Consider the following 21,124-nt stretch of genomic DNA (forward strand, 5'->3'; position numbering starts at 1 on the left):
AGCCATGTAGTGTGAATCAAGTGATTTAATTTATAAGTTGAGTTTCACAGTATTCACTGAGTCACCAGTGTAGACTAAGTTCATACTACTTGGAAGTGATCAGTATGGACCAAGCTTCTACATTTATCAAATGCATGAAAATGCTCAGAGTTGATAGTGGATGTTGAGTATCAGAACCTCACTGAGCTAGTCTTAAGGCTATAGTAGTATAAGGAGTGGCAACGATTTATTTATCATAGCAAGGTGATCATTACACTCAAAGAAATCTCATTCAACAAACCAAGTTGTAGATCAGAGATCAGCCACTGCTTCATCCTAATAGGTGCATTAGTTAAATCCTTTCACAAGGTAGACTTAACAATCTTTGGTAAATCTCTTTACCAAGTGCATACTTCGTTCTATGTTTGTAAATCCTTTTGCAAGGTGGACCTAGCAATCCATATTGCTCCTAATAAGGAAAATCATCAGAAGTGATCATTGTAAGCCTTAACAATCCAACTTTATACTATAGTACTAAAGCTTGTGGGTATCATACCCACACCAGTTTTACTTTCTATTTGGAAGGTTTTTTGGGTCACCATATCCTATGTCAAAGTGTTATGTGCTTTCAATTTATCATGCAACTAGATTAGAATACACAAAGCATTAAGTTTTATAAGTTACTAATTCACCCCTCTACTCTCAGTAACTTAGCCTATCATATATATTTACAACAAGAACCTCACAAAGTTTGTCTTTAGAACCTGAGTGCCAGTAGTTGAGCTGACTTTACCTATTTTGGTGAAACTTGTATTGTAGCTGACTTTGATGAATTGTAGTTTAGATTGATATATAAATAATGTATTTTATCACATCCAAATATAAGAATTTGAATATGTTGGTGTAAATAAGTATTTACTTATTACACTTACTTAAGTTTTACTTAGGTTAATGCATTATTTAATTATTTTGCATTATTTTATTATTATTTTAGGTGAGACACTTAGGAGTTTGTGAACTCTCATTGAGTTATGCAACTCTAATTATGCACATGGTTTCTACAACACAGGAGTATGCATCATTCACTAACTTGTCATGATGACAACACAGTTATCCGCACTCCTCATTTAGCACATGTCTAGACCACTGATTTGTGTGCTGCACCATTGTAGGCTTATCCTCACATCATCACACTTAATCTCATGCTTAATGGAGGGTAACCCATATCTGGTAGACATGTGCCTAGTTGTATGACATATCATGATGCTAACTTCTATGCATTCTAGAAGCTCTCCTGAGGCCTTTATATTCAGGCACTCCTAGTGTACTCTCATCTAGTTATTGAATGAATATCATCATTCTGATCATACTCTATCTATTTTGGTCTACTGTGTGCTTGTGTTGAGTTTTCTAGTTCTTGGGTGAATTTTGGCCTAGGCCAATTTCTTACATGGTATCAGAGTTGAGGGAGATTCTCATCACGTAGTCATTCGAGACCATCCATGCTTTAGCACCTCGACACGATTTCGAAGTATCCGCAAAAATTGGGAGTGTCTAGAGCTAGATCTGACCTCACTTTTGCGTCTGGAGGATTGATTCAATGAAGATTGACTATAAATTTGCCTATATTGGGTGAAATTTGATCGCAAGGCAAAATTTTTTTGCAAATCAAAACCCATAGGCCCCGATTTGCAATTGGGTATGATTGTTTATTTGATCTGATTAGTTATTTTTCAGATCTGGTTCTCTTGAATTATTGAATATTTCTTTGAAAATTTTTGGAATTAATTTTCCATTTGGGCAGAGAAAATATTTTTTAAATTTTTCCGTTTGGGCAGAGAAAATATTTTTTGGCCGAACTGGGCAGTGACACCCTAGCCTAGCTCTGTTATTTGGTTTTAGAGACATCACTCATCCATGGGATTCTTTCCAAACATAATGGAAGTGTCTCGTTTGTACCCTTGGCATTGTTTCTTCCTAAGGGGAGGAACACCATTCTACAGTCTTGGATCAACTTCTTCATCGAAGCAGTCATTATTCGACATTCTTCTTCTGGGGGGAGGAGCCCATCCTATCTCTCTTCCTCTTCTCATTATTCTCTTATGTATATACTAGATGTATGTCATAATGGGGGGGTCTTGATTACTCCATCCATCCATGCATCCTTCCTTATCTCTCTTTTCCCATGAGGTTTTCCCTCTTTCCCTGCTTTATGGAATATTTCATATCATATGTACATGGATACCTAACATGGCCTAGTAGCTGGGACCCATATTGTATTGCATCCTAGATTTTGTAACCTTAAGGGCATTCCCCTATGTTGCACTTAAGGGGGGTGTTGGTGTAAATAAGTATTTACTTATTACACTTACTTAAGTTTTCCTTAGGTTAATGCATTATTTAATTATTTTGCATTATTTTATTATTATTTTAAGTGAGACACTTAGGATTTTGTGAACTCTCATTGAGTTATGCAACTCTAATTATGCACATGGTGTCTACAACATAGGAGTATATATCATTCACTGAGTTTTCATGATGACAACACAGTTATCCACACTCCTCATTTAGCACATGTTGTCTACATCACTGATTTGCGTGCTACACCATCGTAAGCTTATCCTCACATCATCGCACTTAATCCCATGATTAATGCAGGATAACCCATTTCTGGTGGACATGTGCCTGGTTGTATGACATATCATGATGCTAACTTCTATGCATTCTAGAAGCTCTCCTAAGGCTTTTATATTCAGGCACTTCTAGTGTACTCTCATCTAGTTATTGAATGAATATCATCATTTTGATCATACTCTATCTATTTTGGTCTACTGTGTGCTTGTGTTGAGTTCTTTAGTTCTTGGGTGAATTCTGGCCTAAGCCAAATTCTTACAGAATAAAAAGTAATCATATGAGCAGGAGTGTGAATTAAGAAGGCTACAATCAGTATAAGGAGCAGTAAAGATTTATCTATCATAGCAAAGCGATCATTGTGCTTCAAAGGAATCTCAACTAGCAAATCAAAGTTACAAATCACAGATTAGCCATTGGTTCATCATATCAAGTGTATCAGTTAAATCCTTTCACAAGGTAGACTTAACAGTCTTTTGTAAATCTCTTTTCCAAGTGCATACTTCATTATATGGTTTGTAAATCCTTTAACAAGGTGGACCTAGTAATCCTTATTTCTCCTAACAGGGCAGATCATCAAAAGTGATCAATTGTAAGCCTTAACCAACCAACTTTATATTGTAATACTAAAGCTTGTGGGTATCATTCCCACCCTAGTTTTATGTTCTATTTGGAAGGGTTTTGGGTCACCATATCTTGTGTCAAACTATTATGAATGTTTTAATGCTTACAGTCTTTCATGCATGCAATCAAATCAGAATATAAATGAAGTATTATTTAGCGTAATAAGATTAAGTTTTATTGGTTCTTAATTCACCCCTCCTCTCTCAATAACCTAGCCTATCCTATATGTCTAACAATTGGTATCAAAGCTTTGTGGTTCTTAGAGAAGAAGTTTAACAACTTGAGAAAAGATTGGAGGCAATGGAGGTACATAGGCTAGATAAGGCTATTGACAATGAAAATTTGGATTTGGAATTGGCTATTGGGAAACTAAAGAAAGAAAAGGAGCAATTTTCTCAATCCTTGATAAAAAAGAAAAGATCTTGTAGTACAAATGAATGACAATCTCTACACTGAAGAAAGAATTAAAGATATATATCCAGAGAGAAATCTAGATAAAGCTAATGAGGAAATCAAAGACCTATTGGAAAAGAATTGCAATCTTCAAGAAGAAGCTAGAAATCTAAAAAGAGAATAATAAATTTAGTCAGTAAGATTATGTGAAGTCATGGTAGGAAAAAACAAATCCATAGAAGAGATAGAAGAAAAGAATAATAAAATTTAGCATCTATGTGTTCAACAAAAGGACTTCATTGATCAGCTCACAAATGCAAATGAAAAAATCATGAATCTAAGATCGAAGAATGAAAGATTGCAAAATGATCTAAACTCTCAAAAGAAAACCAAAGAGAGGATGATGAAATCTCAAGAAGAAATGAATCAGTTAAATGAGAAAAGTCAATACAGATAGAAAGGAAAAGTAGGAATAGGATACACAGAAGAAGGTGAATCATCTAAGCAAGGAGCTCAAAAGAATCAAAGGCCTACTTGCAATCATTGTGGTAAGTTAGTTCACACATCAAAAAAAATTGGAGTAATAGTAAAGAAAAATTCAATGGGAACTGTTACAATTCCAATAAACATGGTCATAGAGAAAATGAATGCAAAGAGAAACCTAAATTTGAAGGTAAATGTCACAAATGCAAGCATGGACACAAATCTTTTGAATGCAAATCCAAGATATTGAACTTAGTAAAATGGATTGTGAAAGCTATACTTGGATGGGACTACAACACATGGTGTAGATGCCACTACTATGGAGAATTTGGGCACATATAAGAAAATTGTGTGAAACATCACATGAGGACAAGAGACACCACAAGAAGATGTTTTATTTATACAAAACTTAGACGTCATGCAAGGAACTATATGAACACTAGAAGGATAGAAGATGAAAATAAAGCCAAAGATAACAATATCAGAAAGTAGATGAGGCAACAATGGATTCCAAAATCTTCTGAGAATGCAAGTCTGAGTCTTGAAGCAAATTTCACTCAAGAATTGGGTGACTCGAGAATTTCAACTTGATCTCCCACAGGAATTACTGGGACTAAGACTCTAAAGCAAACCATCTTACATCAGTTCTAGCTAGCTGGAAGGAAAGATCCATATCAACATTTAAGATGTAAAAGGGATCAAAAAGTTATTATAGAAAATTCAAAACCCTACCGAGCTAGGTCGAGTTGCAAGACCCTACCAAGCAAGGATAGGATACACTAAAAAATTGTGTGCACACTGAGCTATGAATAACCCTACCAAGAATTAAGGTTGAATCAAGTAGAAGATAGTCTATCATTGAATGAGAAATCATACCAAGAATTTATGGCGATTGAAAAGTGAAAATTTTTTAAAAGGAAGGAAATTGAATTCATTTATTGCCATGAATTTTTGAAGAGCTATTTGTAGAGGGCGATTTCTATGCTTCCAAGCAATCTATTTGTTTGTCATTGAATTTTTTTTGTTTTCATAAAACTTACTGCGCATGGCATCTTCTAGTAGCAAAAATAGGAAAGGATTTGACATGTTGGTTTGAGGAGTTGGTTGGAAGGCACCAAACTCCAAGTTGAGTCTAGAAATTGTAGAAGTTCTTGATCCAACTAGAGCTTAGTCATAGATTCCACAAAAAATTTTACGTGTTAATGATATTGTTAACATTTTCAATGTCCAATACAAGACATTGGAACCCTAAAGATGGATGAGACTCTAACAAAGTTATGTGTGAATGGTGCATTGAAACCTAAGCATCAACATTTGGAGACCAATGGTTTAACATACATTCTGCATATGCCCCAAAACTTTCAGATAAAATGGACAAGGTTTATTCTTAGCCATGTACATAATGGGCAGCTATGGTTGGAGTAGCTTATTCAAATAACAAAAAAAAAGATTCATCGAATCACAGGGCTCCCAGTGTTGAACAAAGAAAAGACTAAAAAAACCCTAAGTTAGGTAGAACTGGAAAGAAAAACTCTTGCTAAGTGGGATGGAAGAGGTATGAAGATCAGCAATGTGACTACATAGAGTTCAAATTTGGAATTCATATGATAATCATAAGATCTATAGCTCTAGGCATCTCAACAACATGTCATTTGAGGAAATCGATCTAGCTTTCAAGGTAGTGAAGAACAACATGTCCTCTGACCTTGTGGATATAATGCTAAATCAATTCAACAAGAACATGGAGAACATCAAAACTTTAAAGAACAATCTGTGTAAGTTTGGTTCACTCTTGACTTGTTTATTCTTCTTTGTGCAAAAGTTTTTCCCTTCAAAAGGTTCAGTCATATGGAGAAAAGATGTACTAGTACTATATCATATTAATGAATATATAACAAATATGGGTAAGAACTTTGTCAATATCATGGACAATTACTTTGATTTACTCAAGAAAAAGATGAACAAAAAATATATAATTCCAAAGAAACTTGTAGAAGATTACAAGGATGATGTTTGTTTTATGGTAGATTGTGATAACGTATACATTCAAGAAGTCAAACCTAGAGTGGTGTGGGTTAAGTCTCTAAGCTATGAGGTTAACATTGATGACACCAAGGATATCATTGAGGCACTTTTGAATGAACATGTGGATACCAAGGCCACATTTTTTGGTACTTTTGATGAAGCCAAAGCTAGAATATAACTTGAAATCAACCATCCTCAAGTGGTCAGTAAAGGAAAGAAGAGGATAGCAAAGCTAAGGAAAGCAAGTTCTACTCTCCTATTGATAGAAGGAAAAGGAGATGATATGGAAGAAGATGATGCAGAAGATGAAGCAAAAGAAATAAAGTCTAAGGAAGATCAGCCTATAAGGAAGAAGGATAAGGTCATTATTACTCAACCCACCAAGTCATCTACTACAATATTCATAGGAAGAGCATCCAAATCAAGAAAGAAATTGAAATTAGGTGAGGAAGATGTTGATGAAATTATTTTCAAGAAACCTCCACCTATGTTTTAGGAAAAATTAAAAGAAATTCATATAGGATCTGGAATGGAAAACTTCAAATCTCTCAGATATGAAACTAGGAATGTAGATGAGAAGAAGCAAGTTAAAGACATGATAATGTCAAAACTAGGTAAATTGAAATACTCACCTAATAAACTTGCACAACAAATTCTCAATGAGCTTCTACAAGAAATCAAGCCAAGATGAGAAAATTCTAAGAAAACTACAAAAGATATATTTGAACAGATCTTGAGGCAGCTCATCTCAAGTAATAGTGAGAAAGAGGTGAAAGAATCCACGAAGAAAAATGAAGAAAAACTCGCTCATAAATTCAACACATGCATGATATTGGTAAATGGCATTGAACATGTGGTGAAGATAGCTACAACTACATGGAAGAATATTTACAAACTTCATTAACTAGGTGATTTTGTTGTTCATGTTACTAAGATAGATAATGAAGATGACAAAGAAGAAAATGACAATAATGAAGAAGAAGATATAGAAAAAGATGATGTAAATCTAGATGATGAGAAGCAAGAATAGGAAGCTATAGAGGAGAATCTCCTGAAGATTCAGAGTACTGAGGAATTGACCTAGAGAAGATTACATCAGTAGTGATGGCCTCATTTTCTCACTCTCTAAGAAAAGCTTTATTCCATCAAGCTCAGAGAAAGCTTCTACAGAGTTGGTTTTGTAACTAGTGCAACATAATGCACCCAACCAATCTCTATACTTGTTCAGCTAAGTACCATATTGATTGAAGTGATCAAAACTTCACTAGTGCTTCCTCCATCATCAAATTTGGCTACACAACAACTAAGTATTTCTACTATTAGTGCAATATCTACTTTTTTTGCTAGATCTTCTATTTCTACTATTGCTACAATTCCAAGTATGCTAATAGTAAGTACAAATATAGTTGAGAGCAAGCCTCAACTAAGTACTAAAGTTTCAAGAAAAGATAAGGGTAAAGAAGAAGACATTGATCTTGATGAGGATATAATCATTTTGAATTGAGATATCTCTACTATGAATCCTTATCAAATGAACATCATAGGTGAACTATTGCAAAAGAAAGCTAAGTAGAAGAAGCTTAGAGAAGAGAAAAGCAAAGAAAACCAAGTGCTTGAAGATGTAAAGAACATACTTATAGATGCACTAAGCACTAAGGTTGATAGTATATGACCTATTTTGGTTTAGTTAGCAAAATTTGTCCAAAAAATCAATGAAGATCTCAATGGACAAAAAAAGTTTTTATAGAGAGAAGAGAGGAAATTTGAGAACAAAGTATTGGATCAAGTGGCACTAAAAATTACAATAAATCAAATAGAATTGTATACTATTCTTAGCTCATTAGAAACCTCAACAAATAGTGTTACTTCATTATTCAATAAGTTGTGTGATTCATCTATCTTCACCCAGGGAATCAAAGATAAACTATCTAAGATAGATTAAAACTTGAAGGCAAGTGCACACTAGTTGTCACTTGACCCAAGCCACAGTTCTAGTCACTATTCAAAGATCAAATTTTTGACTAATTTCTAAGGAAAATTACTAAGGGAAGAAGCCAAGATCAGGGCCACACTTTTAGGCATCCAAGGCATGATTCTCACAAACATGCATGCATTGCAGAAAACATTACATGCCAAAACTCTCATCCATGACAATAACTTCTCCATAGCTAATCACATGATGCAGTTATTAGCAGAAGTACAGATTGCACTTCATATAAAGGAAAATTGGGAAAAGATAATGGAATTTATTTTGAAGGTATATTCTAACTTCTTGTCACATTTTGGCATCACCATGTAGTATACACGTTTGGCATTTATGCCAAAAAGGGGGAGAAGATGTCATATATAAAGGGGAGAAGATGAGATAAGATATGATATAAAAGAGGGAGAAGACAAGATAGGAGATATATGCATATAGTCAGAAAAGTATAATATGTGTATGGGAGAGTGGCATAATATTATACATATACACATATAGATAATCAGAAAACATTCCTTACAAAAGAAATTTTGAAAAATCTCAAAAATAGAGTATGTTACCAAGTTGAAGACATAGGATGGAGACTAAAGAATGTTTTGGACTTGAAATTTTGAGAATTCAATTTTGTTTAATAAGTGTTTTTGTCACTAATGCCAAGGGGGGAGATTGTTGACATTATGGTCAAGTTTGTTTATTAGTAACTCACACTTAGTTAAATAGTTAGTAGCTATCAAGCTTATCTTGCAATTTATAGTGTTAACCAAGTTCTATAGTTGCTACCGAGTTCCAAAATCAGTATTTAGTTCATACCAAGCTCACAATGTTAGTGTTGACTGAGCCATGCAGTGTCAACTAAGTAATTCAGTTTATATGCTAAATTTACCAAGAAACTAGTACTGACTGAGTTCTAACTACTTTGAAGTGATTAGTATGAATCGAGCTTCTACATCTACCAAGAGCATAATTATACTGAGTGTTGACAATGGTTGCCAAGTATCACCACCTCACCAAGTTTGTCTTCAGAACCTGAGTGCTAGTAGTTGAGCTGACTTTTTGTATTTTGGTGAAACTTGTATTGTAGATAACTTTGATGAATTGTAGTTTGGACTGATATATAAGTAATGTATTGTATCACATCCAAAAATAAGAATGTAAATAAAAAGAAATCATATGAGTAGTAGTGTGAATTAAGAAGGCTACAAGCAGTATAAGGAGCAATAAAGATTTATCTATCATAGGAAGGTGATCAGTACACTTCAAAGGAATCTTAACCAACAAATCAAAGTTGTAGATTAGAGATCAGCCACTGGTTCATCCTAACAGATGTATTAGTTAAATCCTTTCACAAGGTGGACTTAAAAGTCTTTTACAAATCTCTTTATGAAGTGCATACTTCATTGTATGTTTTGTAAATCCTTTAACAAGGTGGACCTAGCAGTCTTTATTGCTCCTAACAGGGCAGATCATCAAAAGTGATCAATTGTAAGCCTTAACTAGCCAACTTTATACTATAGTATTAAACCTTGTGGTCATCATCCCCATCTTAGTTTTACTTTCTATTTGGAAGTTTTCTAGGTCACCATATCTTGTATCAAATTGTTATGAAAGTTTTAATGCTTTCAATCTTTCATGCATGCAATCAAATCAGAATATAAATGAAGGATTATTTGGTGTAATAAGAGTAAGTTTTATTGGTTCCTAGTTCACCCCTCCCCTCTCAGTAACCTAGCCTATCCTATATTTCCAACATGATCAACCTATTCAACCTAAACAACCTATCCCCCCACAATAGTCTATCCCCCTAGCAAGCTTCAAATCCACCCTAGCAGCATCCTATTCCATCTCAGAAGAAATATTATTGCACTAACTAGGACATTCAAAGACTTCAAAAATCCTTGGTTACTGGTACATTCTCTTGTGTATACAATAGTATATGCTAGAGTATTTAACATGGACTGATTTACATTCGAGATGAGATTCATGGTGCTTCTCCTGATGCTACACACACCATATAGGAAGTCCTTGAGAGTAAGAGATGAGAAGTCTCTTTGGATCTTACTTTGTATGAGGCATATGTTGATGTTTGGTAGCTTCAATAAAATTTGAGACTAAATTGAAGTTACATACATACGTACATACATATACATACATACATATGTATGTACATATATACATATATATGTATATGTATGTATATATATATATATATATATATAAATATATGTATATAAATATATATGTATGTATATATATATGTATATATATGTATATATATGTATATACATATATGTGTATATATAAATATACATATATATATACACATACATACATACATATATATATATATATATATATCATACACACACACACATATATTTGTGTGTGTAGTTAACTAAATAATAAATTGTACATATGAAATATTATATATAATAAAGTTGTTATCATTTTAATGAATACATGAATATACATGTCCTATGAAGGGACATGTCTCCTCTTGATTTATTATCATATAAATAAGAGATTACTGGGAATTGGAAAACATATACTGATCATGGCAATGCAATTACATTTGAAGTGATCTTGGAAAAACCTTAACAATATAGGGCTTAGTGTCCAAAGACACCCTAAGGAGGGAATGTTTCCTTCATTATGTAGATTAAAATTTTGTGAAGGGGTATCATGAGGTGCATTGATCCAGAGAGACTAGAGCTCTAACACTTAACCAATACGAATTAAGGATCTAATCATTGAACCATCCAATGGCTCCTATTTTCTTGATCTTTCTACCAATATTAACCTACAAGACTCTTAACCCAACTTGCTTCCTAGGTATAGGTGGGTTGGTGTAGACTTAATCTCCCTTATTAAGGCACTAGTCCTAATAGCCTTTCCTTCCGTCAAAACCCTAACCCTTTCTTAGGATCTTTCTCTCTCACTTTCTTGGTTTCTACTAAAGTTTTAGATACCCTCCATATCCTTCTTGACCTATCCTAACACCTCTAGTCACATCAACAACCATTAAAACTCACTATCTTCAAATAGGGCTAATTAGGCCTATTTGCTTTAGGTTTAGTAATACTACTTTGTTCCATTTCTTCAAATTCTTCTAAATATCCCCATTAAATACCTTAAGATTCCAAAATCTATCACCTATTTCTTCTAGAATCCAAATTTATAGAACCACAAAACACCCACAACCCTGTTCACTCTCAAGCCCTAGTTTCTAGGCTATCTTTTAGGCCTCTAAACTAGTTTTCACCAAAAGACCTCTAGATCATTTCAAACTTCAAATAAACCTTTCCAAACACTTGTTCTATCAAGGTACCTCCTAGGGATTATAAATATTCAATTGGATTGGCCAGGTCTAATCATGGGTGTGCTCTGCAACAACATCTTCACACTATCTTAGGTCACCTACTCCCAGTAGTTAGCCTAGGGCGTCACTTCATAACTTGAAAACTAGATTTAAAAATGGAAAGGAAAGAAAAAACCATATGTACAGAGTCTAACCTATCATCCCAAAAGGTTTCAAACATTTTCCACAATGGATGATCAAGTTAGAGCCGTTAATGTGACAATAACCCTATGAATGGAAACCACAAACTAGTCACCAATAAAACTTCCACAACTCACCAACCTTGTAACTTCAAACTGATTTTTTATATTCAAAAGAAATATGAAATACTACTCTACAAAATCCAAAAATCAAATGATCTATCCCAATCCGTACATAGTCATACTAGGGCATTAAACTCTACAAAAACCATGACAAATAAAGTAAATTATCCATACAATAGGTTCGCACATGTCTAATATGATTGAAAAACATTCTAACCTTCCAAAATATTCTTCTCATACTTGAATACCTGAGCATGGGTGGTTACAACTTTTGAAACTATCATTTACAACTTTTTGCAAAAAGTGATTAAGTTGTTCAAGCAATTTTTTGAGCAACTTTGCAACTTTTGACCAATTTTTGCTCTTTACATCTTTTGATCAAATGGATTAAAGGACTATTATAAGACCCTAGTTAGGATTCCTAGGACCTATTAGTTACCCAAATATTTTGGTTTCCCATCCTTGGAAAATTTTAACATATTGAGTAAATTTTGACAACTCTAGGACCTAATGAGCAATTTTTGCTCTTTTACAAACATATTGGGACTAGTTGAATTCCAAGGACCATTACAACTTATTAAATATACACATCCTCTTAACTAACCCTTAATAACTCAAAAAACCAAAAAGAAGGGGGTGCCCTGCACCATGCATAGATCCACATATGGCTGCATTGATATACCCACACTTCCTTGTTGCTTATGGTCATTATCCAAACAATGACCGACTTCCACTCTATTTTTCACAACTAGTTTTTGTCGAGGTTTGATCAAGAAGGCTAGTGAATTATACTAATGTACCATTGCATTTAGGATAGGGGCATAGTACACTAGCTGATAGGGATGCTTTTTGGTAGGAGGGTCATTACGCACTAACACATAGGGCGATTATCAAAGAGAGGGTACCTGTCATTGTCCATATAGTCAGTCCCTCAGTTAATGAGGCTATGCATAGTACCCATGTTGTAGGTGAGCATCTATAATGTTTTAGTGAACCCATACATCTATTCGAAGGATGAGATGCATTGTATAAAAATGTTAGAAGAAAAATAAGTAATAGGTAAGATCAAACTAAATAATAAGAAATCCTACTCATTCTTTTCATTAAGAATGATCCTTCTTCTAATTATCATATAATTGGCTTAGGATCTTATATGATATTTGATGAAGATCACCCTATGCCAAGGGTTACTATGAGAATTCTAATGTCATGTTCCTTCTTAACACCACATCAAAATCCTCTTTACATATTGCTAACTTATTTATACTCTATCCCATTTAAATGCTCCTACCATAGACATTTTTTCTTATGCCCTTGCGACATTTATTCAACCAAATATTTTTCTCATATAGTGGGGGATTGTGTATAAAACTATACATATATTTTAATGAGATGCCTAGAGGAATTGGAATATTAAAGCATTTAAGAAAATTTCTTTCTAAATACTAACTTGTTTGTTAAAAATAGTGTTTACACCATGATTTGAGATGTATATAATATGATGCCTAGAAGAATTTGTAAACAATATCAACTATATATTGAAGAATAACAACTCCATTTTCTTTTCAAATAGTTGCATGTACATTGTCATTTGTTTGTACATTTACATCTAGATATATATCATAGATAGTGTAATCCTAATTTACACAATTGAGATATATTTTGATTGCATGATTGTCTTATGTGTACAAAGATAAGTTTTTGTGCAAATCATATTCATGTGTGGTAAGGGATTTCACCAAAGTTTTTTCACATATAGTGAGGGACTGTGCATAGAGAAATTTCCCTTCCTTACATATGATCCCTTTGTACTCTCTTTCATAGTGGTTATCCACTTTCCCTATGTGCTCTTTTTTTGAGTTTTCCATGGTATTAATTATCTAATATGTTATTCCCTGACAAATACTTTAACTGGATTATTAAGATAATGTACAATAGTCTTACACCAAGAAAGAAGGAAATTAGTGTTGGTAAAAGATTCTAGCCTTGGGTCATGAAAAAAGGTGGAAGCAAAAGAAATGAGGGAAGTTATCCACTTTTCCCTATGTGTTGTTTATTTTTATTTTTTCATGGTATTAATTATTCAATATGTTGCTCCCCAATTAAGACATAAACTGGATTGTTTGGACAATCTAGCAATCTTACACTGGGAAAGAAGGAAATCAGTACTGCTAAAAGATTCCAACCTTGTGTCATCAAAAAAAGTGGAAGAAATAGATATGAGGGAAATTAGACACCAAGAGGAAACATATGGTAATAAGTTAATTGCCATGTTCTGTTCCATGTTCTCTAGCTATCATAGGAGTGATAGTGTCGTGGATGATATTTTCTTCTAGTAGAGTGATTTTGCCCTTTCTATACATTATATCTATTATAGAATTATGTCACCATAGTCGTGTTCATTTTATCCTAAGTTGCACACTAGAAATAGAGAAGTTGGTCATCTAAGAATTCATACCAAATATGATCCTTGATAGGAATTTTTTTGTGGCTACATTGTTAATTGTTTGAATCGTAGAAGAACAAGGTGAACACACATTTTGTAAATCTTTTCTTGGGTGTAAGAATCAAATTAGGAAAACATTATAGTTTAGTTTGTAAGTTTTTCCCCCTCTTTAGCTATATTAGATTCTTTCATAAGAGGAAACTATTATAAGTATTAAGTTTAAAGTCTACTCAATTAGAGTGAAGATAAATTCATAATTTAGTGATGCTTACAATTTTTCTATTTAATAGTTTGTATAGTACCAAAAATCAAGTGTTGAATCCAAATTGAATCCAAGTATAGATAGACATACAAACTAAAAATTCTTCACCTTCATGTTTGTTCAATTTTGAATATTTGTTTGCATGAATAATAATCAATCTAATAAAAATTTGATTAATTAAATGAAATGGTGTATATTTTTCATTTATTTTTCCCACAATTTTTTGCTTTCTTGAACACTAGAAATATGAGTTTTCAATTCAAGTGGATTTTTGAATGAGTTTAAAGTACATATGATTTTTTTGGTGCTATTTCAAACACATTTTTCTATTAATAGAGAATACACGCTGTTTTGCAACTAACTTAGCTAAGATTTTGTATAGATTTATGTACAAATCTCTCATTTACTTTGTAAAACTTGTCAAAAATGTCTTTCTTATGATAAAAGAAATAAGTCTAAATAAATGATAAGAAATTATACAAAAGAACTTTTCCTATAGAAAAAGAGAAATAAAATAGAAGCAAGTTGTAAATTTGTAGCTCTAAATATAATTAATTTTATTGATTGATTAAATGTAAGTAGAATGCCTCTATTTATAGATAATTTTGAGCATCCATACATGGGGAGAAGTCTCTATATTTCTCGTATGTGGAGATGGAGTCCACCATTTTATGCTCAATTGTTAGCAAGTTTGTAGGGAAATTTTTTAATAGATTAATGTGGTCAAAGTTAACACTACAATTCATGTATAACTCCATGTATATGTGGGAGGAGAGGAATTTAATATTGCCAACACTCTCTTTATAAACACTTACCCATTTTGGTTTGTCACCTTGAATGTTTAGGACAAGAATTCAAAATAGTTTGATTGTGCGGAGGATTTTTTTTTATCTACCCTAAATGAACATTCTTGGGATTTTAACAGGCCTTTATGAAGTGTAGTTTTTCCTATGGCATGCAACTGATGTCGATATTTCTATTTGTTATAGAGCCTTGGAATGAAAAGTGTATTGTTTGGATTCTATCATTATTTAATATCATTCTTATAATTTTTCTCATGTGTAGATTGATTTAAAGGAATTGAAGCCCAAAGTGTTCTAGGATATTAGTTGTTTAAGAAAGGAAAACATACAAAAGTCTCTTATCCATTAGAAGGACACCATGTAGATGTGGCTAGGTAAATTGGAATTAAAATGTTTAATTTATAATTAAATTCAAACAAAAACTATATATATTTAGTCTTTTCTTGAATTTAACTTTCCTCATTTTCTTATGTTCTATTGCCTCTCTCATTTTTTCATCACATGCAAGTTATCATAATTTCTTGAGTCCTTGATGTTAGAGAATTTATCATATGATTTTTTTGGGGTTGTTGTATTCAAATCTAAACCCCAAATCAAGCCCTATTATTAGAGATTTTTTGAAGATATTATTGGAAATACAATAGGGAAGTAAACTTTGAGAGGGGACTGAATCAATACTTAAAACTTTCAACCTCAAAAACTATTCACCACACATCCATCTCACAATCTATGCATATAAATTGAAATACCAAATCAAGCATATAGATCCATAGCATGAAAGTAAAATATTCAACACATGTATGACACAAGATATTTGGCTACTCAGAAACCCTCCAAGGAGAAGGTAAAATTTGGGTGGGGATGAAACCCACAAATTTTTAGTATTGCAATAATAAAGTGTATCCAATGAAGGTTACAATGTTTGATCATGAAACATGATCTACCCTATGAAAGTTTTGCCTTGTTAAAGGCTTACAAGATTATTAGAGATCTTTCCCTATTAAAGGATTTAAACACCCTGCTAAAAGTATGCCTGGTAAAAGGACTTTAACTTACAATGAAGTAAGCACCCTGCTGAAGGATTTACAATAGCCTATCAAGACTACTCTATTAAGAGATTTAACTGATTTTCCTGTTAGAATGTCTTAGCAATGATCCATTAGTTAACACTCTATTTCTTGATGTCAGATCACCTCTATCCTAATGTATACTTGATCCTTTCTAATCAGATGTATCTTTGTTGTCTTTTGATTCCTTTCCTTTGTTCTCCTTTAACTGATTCTGGAATATAACTCAAATCATAACACCTTAGTCACCATGGTTTCTTTGTTTGTGCATCCAAACTCTCTTCAATTCTCCTTAAACATTCACAAAAAGTTTAGGGTTTATCCTCCTTAAGAAGACCTAGGTGACTTAGGGTTAGGTATGAATCAACGATAGTGATTCACCCATATTGCCACTTAAACCTTGCTCCTTTTTATTGGATGCATCCAATGCATAAGGATTCACTACTAAGATTAATCCTTATCATCAAAGATCATAAAGCAATCCTTCGGTCAGCCCAAAAACGGTTTACATAGAATTTTTTGCCATTACAAACATCTATGTCAAAACTGTGTAATTCAGCACTTGAAGTCCCTGATACTTGACATTAAGTACAACTTCAATATTGTAACTTGGCCTATAAATGACTCAGCATCCACTGATCACTTGGCATCTGAAAAGCTCAGCACACACCATCTGCTTGATACTTGAGTGACTTGACACTTAGTAGTTACTCAGCTCATACTAAATATTTGTCACTTGGCATATACTACCTAACAACTTTATGCTCGACATGTATTACTTGTTCGACATGAACTAAGTAAATGGCTTAAGTATATTGTCACTCATATGTCAAAACCAATATGAGCTTAACAATAAGCATAAGTACAATAGGTTTAAATTTCTTCCACCAACAAATTTATTTATATTTGGTATGTTTAAATTGCACTAAGGTATTAAGTTTACAAAGTCCAGAATCCATTTGATTAGATTAAGTTGATCTCTCTTCATGAAGTTTAGGCTTGGTACATTTAAAATTCTAAGTTTCCATGTGTATTTTTTACATTAAAAATTAAATTATTTAGATTCTTTAAATGGATCATGAACTATTTCATTTACATTGTTGAATTGATTGCAATCATTTATTTAATTGTAAAATATATATTTAAAGCTATTTTAATTAATTATATTGACATCCCTTTTATTTATTATAGAAAAAGAACTTAGTAATTTAGATTATATTCATAAATGAGATTAGATTTGTTATTAGTTGGAATAAGTAATTTTATTTAATTTTTTAATTGAATTTTGATTAATTTAATTTCACTTTAGATTTTATATTAGACCATGTGCTTTATTTCTCTAATTAAGATATATTTTTTTCCTATGAGTTTGGTTTACTTTAATAGCCACATATATTACTTCTTCTTTTTTTTTTCAAATTCACATTATTGTCCTAAAAAAATTAATTTAAAGTTCAAAATTGATATTATTAAGACAACTTCTCATTTTAAAGTACTAATGTTTATGAAAATTATCTTATAGTTTGACCTAAAAATTTAATCACATATGAATCAAAATATAAAATTGACAGTATTAAGATAACTTTTTATTTTGTAAAAAAACTAGTTTCTATGAAAGTATCTTATAATTTGACCCAAAACTTTTTATTTTTTTTAATCGATAAGAGGCTGAAGCCAAGATTCATTATTATTATGTGATGTGATTAATTGTTATTATTTATTAAGCTTGTGTATAGTCGAACTCAAGACCTCTCTGATAAGAGGCTCACAATTTACCATTGTGTTGTAGGCTCTTGCCTAATTTGACCCAAAAATTTAATCACATGAAATAATATTGTTATTTGGTGATACTATGTATGGTAAAAGCTCATGTTAAAAAGCATTTTATAGTTTGACCCAAATTATTTTTCATTTCAAATTAGAAATGATAGCGATATTGATATAGAAAGATACAAAAAGATGGTGGAGGAGTAAAATGAATGATAGCACTTGAGAGAGAGAGAGAGAGAGAGAGAGAGAGAGAGAGAGAGAGAGAGAGAGAGAGGATGAATACGAAGATATTTAATGATGAAGAAATGATAGTAATAGTGATAGTTAAAGGGATATAAAGATGGAAAGAGATAGAGATGTGAGATGAAAAATAGAGACATAGATAGAGAAAGGAAGAGGATAGTGAGGAGATTAAGATATAGAATGACAAAGATGTATGAGGTGATAGAAAGACAAATAGATATAGGAGCTCAAATAGAAATAGAAGAGAAACATTGAAATAAATAAACTATCTTCATCCATAATAAAGTGGCATAACATATACACTACTATCGGTTTAACCATTGCAACCTCCCAAGATACAAGTTCTAGTTAGTCATTTCCAATTGGATATGGGCTTAAGAATGATAGTTTCGAATTTCCTTCATTATGTATAAGGACCTATCTATATATTCATGATTTTTTTTGCGATTCATTTATAGATATGTATTACATTAAGTAGATTGCATATTTAAATAGTATAAATATTTAAAATTAATTGTGAAGGGAAGGTTCTTTGCAGTTAAACACAGTTGAGATATAATCGTATGGAATGGAGTAAAATAATGAGAATATAATGTGAAGGAAGGCTACATGATAACGTCTCACTATCAAAATCAACTCAAAACATCTCTACATACCCATCTCTATTGGAACAAAGTGTGTCTTCCAAAAACAATTACTTTTTCTTATGCAACCTTGGAGAGCCAAATTTTGGCTACAAATAATTTTAAGAATTTTGGATTCTAGGGTTTATCTATTTTCCTCCTATGTATTAGTAATGTGGAGTATGTCAATCGCTTAAGCTACGTACATGTCCCTCCTTGTTAGAATGCTATCAATGGTTGTTTGCTAAATCAGGTTAAATTTCAATATTTCTAAATGACATCATCTCCCTTTTCAAATTATGGCCTACTCTTTTCAAGAAAATATCGCATGACAACCTATGAATCCCAACCCCCTCAATATTGATTTGGGAACTCTAGAAGGAGGTAAATAATAGTTTACTAAAAAACAATAAAATTGTACAAACATAGCTCTAGTGTCATTGGGTAGTTGGAGGAAAATACAACTCACAATAGTATGGGCTATAATGGAAAGCAAATGCCAGTGATTAATGCTTCAAAAAGAGACAATCAACTTAGGAAAAATAGAGAGTTTGGGCCTATGTTCACAACCATGTCAGGTTACTAAAATGACCTTCACATACAACTGATGTTCTCCTTTGAGTATTACTCCAAAATGCATAACAATTCATACATAATTATAAGAAAAATAGAGGGAGATCTATTGCAACAAGTATATATCTCTCTCTCTAACAAATAAAGGTACAAGGCTCCTGCCTATATCCCCCTCACATTTTACAACCAATAATTACTCTAAAATTTCACAACTATTCTTAACACCTAATAATTTTTCCACTTGTATTGCAAGTGTTGATATCACACAATACATTATGAACATTTTGAATAAACAAATATAACTTAGATGTTGAATAAACATTTTGCATTGCAATACATTTTACATAACTTTGTCAATATAAATTATAATTTACATCTATTCACACCAAAAATCCTTTTAATCGACTATATTTAAAATAATTATTCCTAACAAAAACAATGTCTCATTTTTTATTAATTTATATAACACTTCTTCGTTATATTGCACCTACTACTAGCTTCAATGGTGCGCGGAATAACTGGATCGCTTTTGAAAAAATTGCAATCTGATTACCTAAGTTGTAGGGTGGGCGTTCATTTCAACTTCCCATTAAGTTTGTATTATAAAGGAGTTAAAGATACATCGTCCGCCTAATGCAAAGTCTATGACAAGTTTGACGTGCAATTACTGATAAATTCAGGACCGACTTTTTCACAGACCCTCTGCTCTGCTCTTATTTTCCTCCTTTTTCTCATCACAACGTGATTTAATTTGCCAGGTAAACCTTACTTCATTATTAAATTGAATTCAAGATTTTCATTTATCTCACTATTATGTGCTTTTATTTTATAAGATTCTGATATTTAAGGATTTGAAAATTAGCAAGATTTTAGAAGCGATGATGTTAATGCTTGATGTTTATGCTTGAAATCATTCAATTTTAATTTTAAAAAGGAAAAAAAAAGTCTGCAGCTTTAACTGCGATGTAGTTGAATGTTGTTTAAGTTATTGGAAATTGAATTTGTGTAATGAAAAAGGTAGATATGATTGGAAATAGTGATGGTAAAAATTTTTTTTTTGAATTAAATTCAGAAATAAGAATTCATTATCATAGATTGTAGAAACCAGATATATTAGTTAGGCATAGACCGTTTCAAAGATGATGCATGCTGCGTGATAAATTAGAGAACAAAATGACATACAGTATTCCTTTTGGTATAATAAGCACTACTTATCAAAGAACAATAAGGACGGAATTTTTGAAATTGTGTATGAAAATTGGAAAAGTATTTGGTTTGACGGTTTAAAACAGATTGATATATCGGTTTAGTGTGCAGGAGAGGGAAGAAAAAAGAAACAATGAATAGAGGGAATCGAGGGGCAGAGAGAGGAAGTGAGCATCATGGGAGGGGCCAAGGGAGAGGTTGGGGAGCACCCTCTATTGGGAGAGTAAATATTAATGCTGCTGGACCCTCTGGCAGCTTTGTAGGTCCTCCGCAGACAAATTAAGATGGAAGATTATATGGGATCAGGTCTCCGCCTGCGCCTGTTAGAGGTCCAAGCCAAAGCCAAAGCCAAGGTACACCAATCAATGAAGGGAGATCAGCTGGAACATATTATCGG

The sequence above is a fragment of the Cupressus sempervirens genome, chromosome 9, assembly GCF_028749045.1.
Source record: "Cupressus sempervirens isolate cs-2001-9-10 chromosome 9, ASM2874904v1, whole genome shotgun sequence".
Lineage (NCBI taxonomy): Eukaryota > Viridiplantae > Streptophyta > Pinopsida > Cupressales > Cupressaceae > Cupressus > Cupressus sempervirens.